Raw genomic sequence first — 10,900 nt, forward strand, 5'->3', positions numbered from 1 at the left:
GAAATTTTGCGAATCAGATTCGGACTGGGGTTACAAAATGTGACTTGGATCAAATTGGAAGAACCTGTCGATTCCGATGCACAACTAAATAACCAGGTTACCATATTGATAATTTAGGTAACATTTTGGCCTCAAATTCACCCAGTTGGGTTTGAAATGTAATTGCTTTAAATTCCTAAGCAACTTTATATTCAAGGGTTAGCCATACGCGCCAACTCCAACTCGTTGGTCCATCAAATATTATTTGAAAATATATTTAAGTAAAACAAACAAGTTTTTCGTCTTGAACTGCTGGGAATTCCATTCCCAAAAGCGGTAAGGAAGTCCAGAAAAAATGAATATAAATAAAAAAAAAATATCTTGAAACATCCTAAACTTACAGTAAAGAACAAAGGACGAACTGAATGGTCTGTAAAAACATTACTTTCATTTTATGAGAATCTAAAGCCCTCGTGGATATACAATTTAAGGTGCACTTCGCATAAATACGCCTTCAGTTATGCACTCTTAGGAAGAAACAATCAAAATAGAGGAACTCCTTAGAAATCGAAAAACATACAAATCTAAGAACCCCAACATATTTCTTTCATATTTCAAGTGTTTAATCATGCAGTTTCCTTGGCGTAGAATAATGCGTAGAAACATAAAATTTGGAATGAAGTTCTCCTAAGTTTCTCGTAAACATATTCTTTTTTCTAATTTCCTCTGAATGCTCGGTTATAGGTTGCTTGACAAAAGTGGAAAAGTGAAATGTAATCCATCAGGCAAATATTGGCCAAAAAAGTCAAACACTCTCAACAACCATAGGAGTTGTCCCTTGCAGTAGATTCTAAAAATATTCACCTTGTTCTGCAAGGGATGTTTGAAGTTTTGCATCAAAAACATCTAAAGCCATGATTGAAAACATCAGATATTATCAAATTTTTAAGGTTCTCGCTCATATCCCTGGACACTTACGTCAAGAAAATGTGAGTGGTTGAGAAATATAATTCAATCAATATAGGTAAATTTTACTAAAGACAAAGCACGTTTTCCTGTTAAGCCATTACTTGACAACCTTGCTCTGAATCAGGTTTTGTGGTCTAACTGAGGAGACTTTAGCCATTGTTACAGGTAAATCATGAACCAATAACCAGTGGAAGATTTATGGCCAAGTGCTCCTTCAATGTCGCTACGAGCCAATCACAAACTTAGACGCTTACCTTTCCCATTCAGAAGAAGTTATGACAAATCAACCATTTTTTATTATGATTGAATTCAATGTTCAGTATTCGGTAATTTCTGAGAAAAATGTCGATAAAAGCTTCAAGTTTTTTTCACATGCACAGAGAGAAAACCAAAAAAATAAGGGCCTTTTGGGGGTCGGAAAAAGGAACAATTTACTGCAATTTCGATACAAGTAATTTTCAATACCACTACCCTGAAAATCAGTATTGCAATCAGTCTCTAACTTCCTTGTCCATTGGACATGGTTACTTTGCTCTCCAATGTGTGTGTTGTTAATGTTGAAAAAACAAATGAATTAGCTCGAAAAGGGCTGAACGATACAAGCACTAAAGTCCCTCTTAACGATCTGACTTGTTTCAATTATGTCTTGGTTCTTTCTTTATGATGAGACAAAGTAAACGCAAGGAAACCTTTTTTAATTGCCTTCAACCATCTTCAGGATCAAGAATACAAAAGTGTGAGCTTTGAAGCACTTTTACCGGTGTAATATTCATATAACGAATCAGGCTGAGGCGGAAGCTAATGTAGGAATGAGGGATTGGGTCTGGTTTGTTGAATGTTTGTTTTCCCCCTTTTTCAAAAGAAGAAAGCACCCAAAAACAATTTGGGTGGCAAAGAGGCTCTTTTCGTAAAAGATATTTGAAAGCCTTCTAAAGGACCAGCGGATACTTGGAAAATTGATAACTTGGGAAGATATAAGCCAAGATAGAGCCCTCATCAGCGTTTCTTGAATTGTCCAATCAACATATGGCTTCAAGGTGAAAAAAGTCACGATAACCTGGACGCGATGGATCTTTTCTTATGATGCTATGGTTCTGCCATCTAGGATTCAAGCTCTGAGATAAAGAAAGTGGCTTGTTAAATCCACAGATCATATAGTGACATTACATGGTCTATGGTTAAATCCTAAGAGGCAAGTAAGACAAAGCGTTCAAAAAAGGAAGGAAGCCATAAAAGGACACTTTTCAAGAAAACGAAATGTCCGCTACAATCAGAAAGTATTTTTTTTCTCTCTCAAATTGTACCAACCAAAGGTCAACAAGCCCTCAGCCTTATTCATACGCTGATAATAACAAATTAGAAAGTGATTCTAGCGGAAAAATATATGAAATAGACTTGACAAACATTGGACCGTGACCCGGAGTTGGACTGTGACCCGGAGTTGGACTGTGACCCGGAGTTTGACCGTGATCCGGAGTTGGACCGTGACCCGGAGTTGGACTGTGACCCGGAGTTTGACCGTGATCCGGAGTTGGACCGTGACCCGGAGTTGGACTGTGACCCGGAGTTGAACCATGACCCGGAATTGGACCGTGACCCCAACCTTCCCTTTAAGGAAGATGTTATGTCATGGGTTGGGCATATGCTTGTACTCATCCAAGTCAATCTAGTCATATGGTGTCAACTAGTCAAATAAACACTCAGTCATCATCAAATTCCTTGTGGATCAAAACAAGGGTTGCAATTGCATGACATGGCGCAATTGGTTGGGCAGGCTGCTGCCCTCTGCGCCATGCCCTGAATTTATTGTGGTCGTTATTGCAGTCATTGACCCACAAAGAGTTTAATGACAGCTGATTGTTCATATGGCCAATTGACTCTATTCGACTTGATTGACTTGGATGAGCACACACATGTGCTCAATTTATAACATAACCCATTTTTTAGCATGGAAATTGTTGAGCTAACCTATTTATTCATTTGGTAGGTCGGTGGATATGAGTAAACAAGTTGGGACGTTTAAAAACTGGAGGCGATCCATTTCTTTTGGAGTGCCAAATTCGGAACAGACCTTCCACGAGCTCTTTGCTCCAAAACAATGGGGTTAAGATCCAGGCTACTTGGCGGCAACAAGTCTTTACTCCAGAATCCTAACAACAAGTCCATGCACCACTACTGGACAAGCTTTGCTGGGTGAGAGGGTAGTTTGTCCTGTGTTTCCTCTTAGATGGCTATTATGTTGTCAATAATAGAAAAAGTCTTAGAGTTCAGAGTTTAGAGTGCATGCTTTAAGTCTCGATTGTAGATCAGTTTTGACTAAGCCGATCTAAGGGCCAGTTTTGACTAAACCGATTAAAGAGTCACTTTTGGTTAAGCGCAGTCCAGAAATAGTCTTCATTACAGTTCTGGGTACAGAAATGCCATTCTGAGTTGTTTTTTTGGTCCAGTGAATCTGCACTGTGTGTGTGATAGGGATTGACCTCCAAGTCAATGGCTTGCTTGACTGCTTTGGTCAAAACGGAGCAATGCAAAGTAAATAGATCTGTCCGACACCCTGCTGCCGACCTAAAAAAATGTGCTCAAAAAAATGTATCAGTCACAAATGACCGCACGTCCCTTCATCCAAAGGTTAAGGCAACAACTTATGATGCAATTTTAATACCACAGAGAAGCTTGCATTAAGTAAGCATCCATGGATTCAAACCAGCGGCAACTACTTGGCCTACGGAAGTTTTAACAACACTCTTCGTTTCATCAGTTTGTTCGATAATGAAGCTTACAATTCCTTTGAAGGTGATCCTTAAAAAAGACGGAGAGTTGCCTCGATTGATTACCATTAGGTTAGAAGTTCGAGCTCATTTTGGGGGACTTCCTCATCGCTACTGCGAATGGAATCTCCAGCAGCTCAAGACGGAAAAAGGTATTGTTCTTACTTGATGTTACATTCATATAGCATTTTTTTTGCGGACTTCCTTACCGCTACCGGGATTGGAATCCCAGCAGTTCAAGACGAGAAGATTATTCATTTTACTTGACTTTTATTTATATATCTTATTTGATCGACCAACGAATTGGAGTTGGCTGATCTGGCTAATCCTTGAATATAAGGTTGATCAGGAATTTTAGTCAAAAACTTGTCCAAGTCTGACTTAAATCCTGCTACTGGATCGACGCGTACATAAGCCCTACGAATATTTGAGGGCAGCAAATTGAACAATGAAGGAGCCCGAGAAAGAAGAGAGGTGGACTTCATTGTTTTAACTAGCCTAGATTCTCGAAGGCTTGAAGGTGCTCTCAAAGCGCACATTAAGCCTCTACGGTCACTAGAATTGACCCTAAATCCGGGGTTGGGACAAACTCATGGATACTTTTGAAGACGTACAGTATCAAATACCTTTCGTACCTTTTCTGAACACTGTACAGTCCCAACTTTTTTAGCCTCTCCCAATATGAGAGCTCTCTCAATCCTGTGATGTTCCTAGTGAAACATCTTTGGACTTGTTCGACCTTTTGCAAACCTGCTGAACTCATTGGAGCCCAAATGAGTGAAGCATATTCAAGATGTGGCTGGACCATTGACTTGTACAGAGTTAGCATCGTGATGCTATCTCTGCACTTAAACGTGCGATATATCCAACCACACATTTGAAAAGTCTTACCCACCTTCAACTGGATATGCTCATCGAACTTTCCATTATTTTGGAGGACTACACCTAGATCTTTCATAGATGAGACCTGCTCATTATCTTTACCTCCATTATCTACGAGTGGAGTATTTAAAAGGAGTTGACCCAAATGTCATTGAGCGGAATTTCATTCCGTTCAGGGCCATATTACTCTCAGTTACCCAAGAGTAGATTCGATTTAAGTCCTTTGTAAGGCTACTGGAATCTTGGCCATTCCTACCAGAAACTAACTTTGTATCGTCAGCATAAGAAGAGTGACTGGCAGTAATACTAAGCTTTTGAAGCGGGGCAACGAATATTATAAAAAGGAGGGGCCCTAAGAAGGAGCCCTGGGGAACACCTGACTTGACATCATGTATGTCCCTAAGGGATCCCTCGACCTTAACAATTTGCTTCCTATCATGAATGAAGCTTCTTATCCAATTGAGATCCTTGCCTTGGATCCCAATGTATTGAGGTCTATTCAACAAAAGGTCGTGATCTACTTTATCAAAGGCCTTGGCAAAATCAAGATAGACAACATCTACTGACTCGTGCCTTTCCAGTCCCTCAATGACCTGCTCTCAAAGAGTTAGGTAACCGTGCTAACATGTACGTAGAACCCGTGCTGGCTAGGAGGAAGGACTTCATTGGCCTCAAGAAATTCAACTAGTTTGAACTTCATCTTGTTGTTTCTGGGGAGCTACAACGTGAGCTAATTTTAGTAAAGATGGAAACTTGTCCAGATCCAAGATGCGATGCATGAAGTACGAGAAAACAGGAACAAGAACCAATAAGCATCTCGTCAGAAACTGAGATGTAACACCATCAGGACCACGAGTGCTCGAGAGTTAAAGAATCACGATAGCCCCTTTTCTCTTTTAACTTTTACCTCTACAAGATTGTCTCAAACGACCCTGGGTTTGTCAGATCATTTCCCAACTGTGAGATCACCGAGGGCCTCAAACAAGTTTGTTTGGAGCGTAGTTCCATCGAAAGAGCTCTAGGAATTATCTTGAATCCAATATCCGACGTGGTTTTTGTTCGATCTACCTTCTACTTCGACCATTCACAGGAGGGGAGTCCTTACAAATGTCAATGAATGCAACTGTGACATCATTGAGGTCTGGCCTGAAACTCCATGGCATCATTGAAAATCCGAGTAGTTTAAAACCGTAGCATTTGGCAGTAGAATCTAAACAAGAACATGTTTTGTGCTGAAAAAAAGCTTAAAGTAACATAAAATAAATGGCCAAAAGTTCGACTAATCTTAATTTTAATTACAAGATGGTCTTTGGATATCTTCGAAAACGAGAAAGAAGATTTACAAACAATGTTATTCAAAGGGCGAATAAAATACTGGGCGTCTCTGTAACTAGGTTTTGGCATTGTTTGACTGCAGTTCAGAATCCGGCAGCCATTGCATCAAAGCCAAAAAGTCGTTCGACTTGAGCAAAATCATAGTGGCTTACTGATATCTTGCGTTTCAGCGCTCGCTCCCATGATATTTTCTGCACCCAAGCCCATTTTGACCAAAAACCTTCCCAAGGTCGAATAACTCGACGACATAACCTAAGAAAAGAAAGATATCCTTTTAATTGGAAACCGATGGGTAGGTTCCATTTAATGCTTTGGAACAAGGGGATCATCGTTGACAGGGTTGGGGGGACTATCTGGAAATTATTGAATGGTTCAAACACGTCTTTTCATAGTTTTGCGGAAAATTGCTTGGTGAAGTGGTGATTGCCATTTACTTGAACAGTACATGGCGAACTCCACTACATATATTAATAATGTCGTCAGCCACCGGCAATAAGCAACCCAGACAAAAGGCTACAATTGCCCTTCAGGATTGAATGTTGCTCAAATATTTGAATTTTTCCATGAAATATGATTTTGATGAATCATATGATGATGAGGCTTTTACAATTTTTAGTAGGTTGGTTCAACCAGGCCAACTGCGGTGCAGTATTGGTAGAGCTTCTGCTTATATGAGCTGGACCCAAGTCTGAGCTGGTCCCGAGTCCTCCCAAGCCTGAGGTGGATGAGAAAAAGAAAATATCATGTAGTCAGTTTTCCAATGCAATTCATGACAATTGCATGTACTGGGTTTTCACAAACAATGCATTGAAATCATAATTATTTTCGATTTTAATTTTCTTTTTGTTTCTTCAGAGGCTTTTTTAACCGGTACAAGGAATGTGATCCCGAGTGCTATAAAATGAAAGGTCATATTTCGTCTATTTTTACCCTTTAAATTTTCTTTTCACATTTGCTCTGCTTTGTTTAATTCTAGCTCAGATGTAAAGCTTTCATCTCAAAAGCAATAGTTTTAAATGGAGGACATTCGAATAAAGACTAACATAATTTACTTTCGCCTTCATCAATAAAGTAAACATATTTCCTGTTCAATTTCAAATTGGCATTTACACCATCCAAAAATATTTCTAGGAATTTCTAGAAGTTTGTGATTATGCATTGCATATTCAGAAGATACAGAGGTTCAAATACGTTTTTTAGTTAATTGGGAATGCATAAGAAACACTTCTTAACATTTTTCTAGCCTGCAAATTTACAAGGAACAACTTTTGAACTTATTCCTTCAGGAATTCTTACTCAGATTAAAAACATACACACCCAAAAGTCAAAGGCTGCCTTTAGAGTATACCTGGTAAAACCTCATAGACATTTCGGCATTTTTGACTCGTTTCACATGTTTGTGTTGTTGATGCCCAACAACAAAATAGCAACTTTCGAGTCTTGCTTCGAGATTCTATTTTGGACAACCATGACGAAATTCCTCTTGTTTTTGATTTTCAATGCATAAGTTATCATTTTCCCCCAAAGCTGAACTTTTACTTAGGATTTATCGTACGTTATGGTTAACAAGTTGAATCCACGACATGGAAAACCAAACGGGAAAAAACAACTCAAAGTGATCCCTTCTCAAATTCCTTGAACATCCGAGGAATCCGGAAATTCTTGGACAATAACACGACCAAATCATCGGAAACAGATACTTGACAGGATCATATCCTTTTTCCTTAGACCCCTCACATTCAACCTCAGCTCACTCCCATAACAGCAATAACCCCTTAAAACTAAACGGGCCAAAAGGGCCCCCGGCCAAATCGGAATCGCTCGAAAAGAGCTCAAGCTCTGTCTCAACGGTCGTTATTTGTATTGGTTGCCCGTTTGTTATCCTAACTATTAAAACCAGCTACTAACAAATGAAAGACCGTAGAGAGGGTGTTGTTAGATCCGCTACATTTAGCATCCTTTGCGAATGGAGGTTAAAAAGCTTCGGATTTTTTTAAATTTCCACACGTTCTTAAAGTAAATATCATTGAGCCAAGTTGCGAGTTCGTTGATTTTCTTTGTTGATTTGTGAAAGGCAGCATAGAAAGTCAGATTTGAATCAAATATAAAGATTGTTGGGCGTTTGGTGGGTGTGAGGGGTACGAGGGGGAGCTAGTTAGGCTCAATGCCATAACCATTGAAATGTAAAATAATTGCCCTTGAGAAATGAAGGGGAAAAAACTAGAAGCTGGGGTCTTCTCTGGAGGAAAACTACAGACAACTTACCCAACCAACCTGCAGCGAGGGCAAATTGCATTTGTCATTTCTTTCAAGTCGCCATTGAATAACTCAGATATTGAGACAGTTTCCATCGATCGTTGAAAATTCTATTGGGTCACGCAATGAGTTGGTGGTGATTTTTGTCTAAATTCTCCTTCCACAAAATGCCCAAAATCAGGGTGTCCGAGTACATTTTCCCTTGAATTTGCTCTACTCCACATGGCTAATATCGTTTGAATGTAGGGTTGGTCATCAGTCAGCTGACGCCTTGAATGGCGGACGTGCTTTTTTATCCCTCTGACTTGAATATTGGTCTTTAATTGTTTTAAGTAGACGACACAGTACCGACTGTGATACCAGTGAGTGGGGCCACGCCCTCGAACAGTGGCCCCCCATGAACCTGTTATATGCCCGGTTTATTGCACCTCCCTTCATATCCTTGCTCCTCCCATATCCCCCGGCCCATTTCATGACCTCTTACGATGCTACGTTTGTATTTGGAAATGCAAGGAAAATTGTCTCTGCCTTTATAATATGCAGATAATGCCTTGCTAAACATCTGGCTATTTATCTTTAAGTGTGTCCCAAAGACATGGAATTTGATAACACAGGTTTGGGTAAAGCATATCAAAAACTAGGCAGGAAAGGGTTGGAAATGAAGCAACAATGTACATCTAAAGAACATTGATGGACCTGTAAGATAAGGAATAACTCATTGCTTTAAATAGCCTTTTTTTGGAGGGCTCAAAAGTGTAAACCATTGCATTCCCTTTAGTTGACTCTATGAAAAAGAAGTCAGCTGACGCCTCGAATGGCGGACGTGCGTTTTTTACCCCTCCGCCAAGAATATTGTTTTAATGGTTTTAAGTCGATAAAATAGTACCAACTGTGATACCAGTGAGCGGGGCCACGCCCACGAACAGTGGCTCCCCATGAATCTGTGATATGTCCCATTCAATGCACCTCTCCTTCAAATCCTTCCTTATCCCATATTCCCCAGCCCACGTCTTTTTCAACGGTGTCTAAACAAGATCCGAGGACACGCCTTCACCTTCTTATCCGAGACGGGGGTCACTGAGGAGAAACACGTGAGTTGCTTTCCTGGCAAACAGAGCTTCGTAGTTCATGCCAGGAAGCCCGTTGGGCATGGTCGGCCCAGCGGTGGGTTGGAGCTCTATATTACCAAACGCTTTGAGCCCACCCTTCTCTCATCCTATCCGCATCTCTGTGCATGCCCAAAGCTTCACCATCATTGGCATTTACTATCAGCCCAACACGGACTAAGATGGTTCAGCGCCTACCATTGAGAGCTGAGGGTTCAAATGCTCCAAAAACTGCGTAATGCCAAAACGAGCCAAACACCGGAGACTTGGGAGCAATATGCGATATCAAGAATTGCATATCACAAGTCTCTGAGGAGCGCCGAGTCAGCCCACCAAAGGTTGGAAGTGGAGAACCTGCTCTCTTCATCGGCCTCGTCCCGGATGGAGGGCTTGTACAAACGTGCCAAAAAGCCCGCCACCAACTCTGAAGTTCCCGTGAGTAAATTCCTCCTCCACTGTCAAGAACTGTTTGCATCAACATCGGAAACAGTAGTGGAGGAGGTCCAGGGCTGCCCAGAAGAACACCATCAACTTTTGCAGCCCTTCACGAAACACGAGATGAACGTGGCCTTAAAGAAGATGAAGAGCAAAGCCCCCTCAACATCTGGGGTCTCTTCTTTCCAACTTTCATTTCTCCAGACCCAAGCCCAGCCACTCCGTCAAGATCTTTTCAGCCTTGCCCTCCATTTTTCCTTCTTTCCACCAGCGTGGATGGAGTCAGCCATCATCTTCATTCATAAGAAGGGGCCCAGGGACATTCCAAACAACCATTGGACCATCGCCCTGGAGAACCCCTTCTTGTAGATGATGTCCACCCTACTAGCTGCCCGTTTTTCTGGATTGACCGAGGATGGAGATGTCCTTCCCGAGCTCTAATTAGGTTTCCGGAGAAGCCGCTCAACCACCACGGCAGCTACTCTCCTCTTTGAAACTGTGCATTTCAACATCAGCAACAAGAGGAGAGTGTGCGGATGCTTTGCGGATTTCCCCAAAGCATTGGACAAGGTGGACGGAAGGCTGTTATTCCTCAAACTCCAGCTATGAGGACTTCCGCGTTCAATCTGTGTCCTGGTGTCCAACATCTATGCGGGACTCAGATGCTCCATTCGATCTGGCGAGGGCCTATCCCCCTGTTATCTCACTTCCATTGGTCTTCCACAGGGGGATCCACTATCACCAATTCTATTCAATTTCTATTATCAGACCTGCCCAAAGCCCTCACACACCAAGGCCACACCATTAACCATGTTATTGTTCAATATCTCCAATATGCAGACAACCTGGTTCTCTTGGCTGATTCAGGCGTGGAATAGCAAAATGCCATCAATGCACTCCATGGTTATTGCCAAGAGAACAGCCTTCAAGTCAATAACATCAAGACGAAGGCCATGATAAGTGGTGTGATTGCTCAGGTTCGCACTTATCATTCTAGTCAACATGTATATAAACCCGTTCTAGTCAAATAATAAAACAAGTCATCTCAATACGCTCCCAACGAGAACATGACATGGCGCAGTCGGTTTGGCCGGCTGCTGCCCTCTGTCCACCCGTGTAGCTCTCCTTTTTTCGAGGATCAAGTGTAACTCCCTTAGTGTGGGAGAAGTG

This window comes from Tigriopus californicus, chromosome 3, assembly GCF_007210705.1.
Source record: "Tigriopus californicus strain San Diego chromosome 3, Tcal_SD_v2.1, whole genome shotgun sequence".
NCBI lineage: Eukaryota > Metazoa > Arthropoda > Copepoda > Harpacticoida > Harpacticidae > Tigriopus > Tigriopus californicus.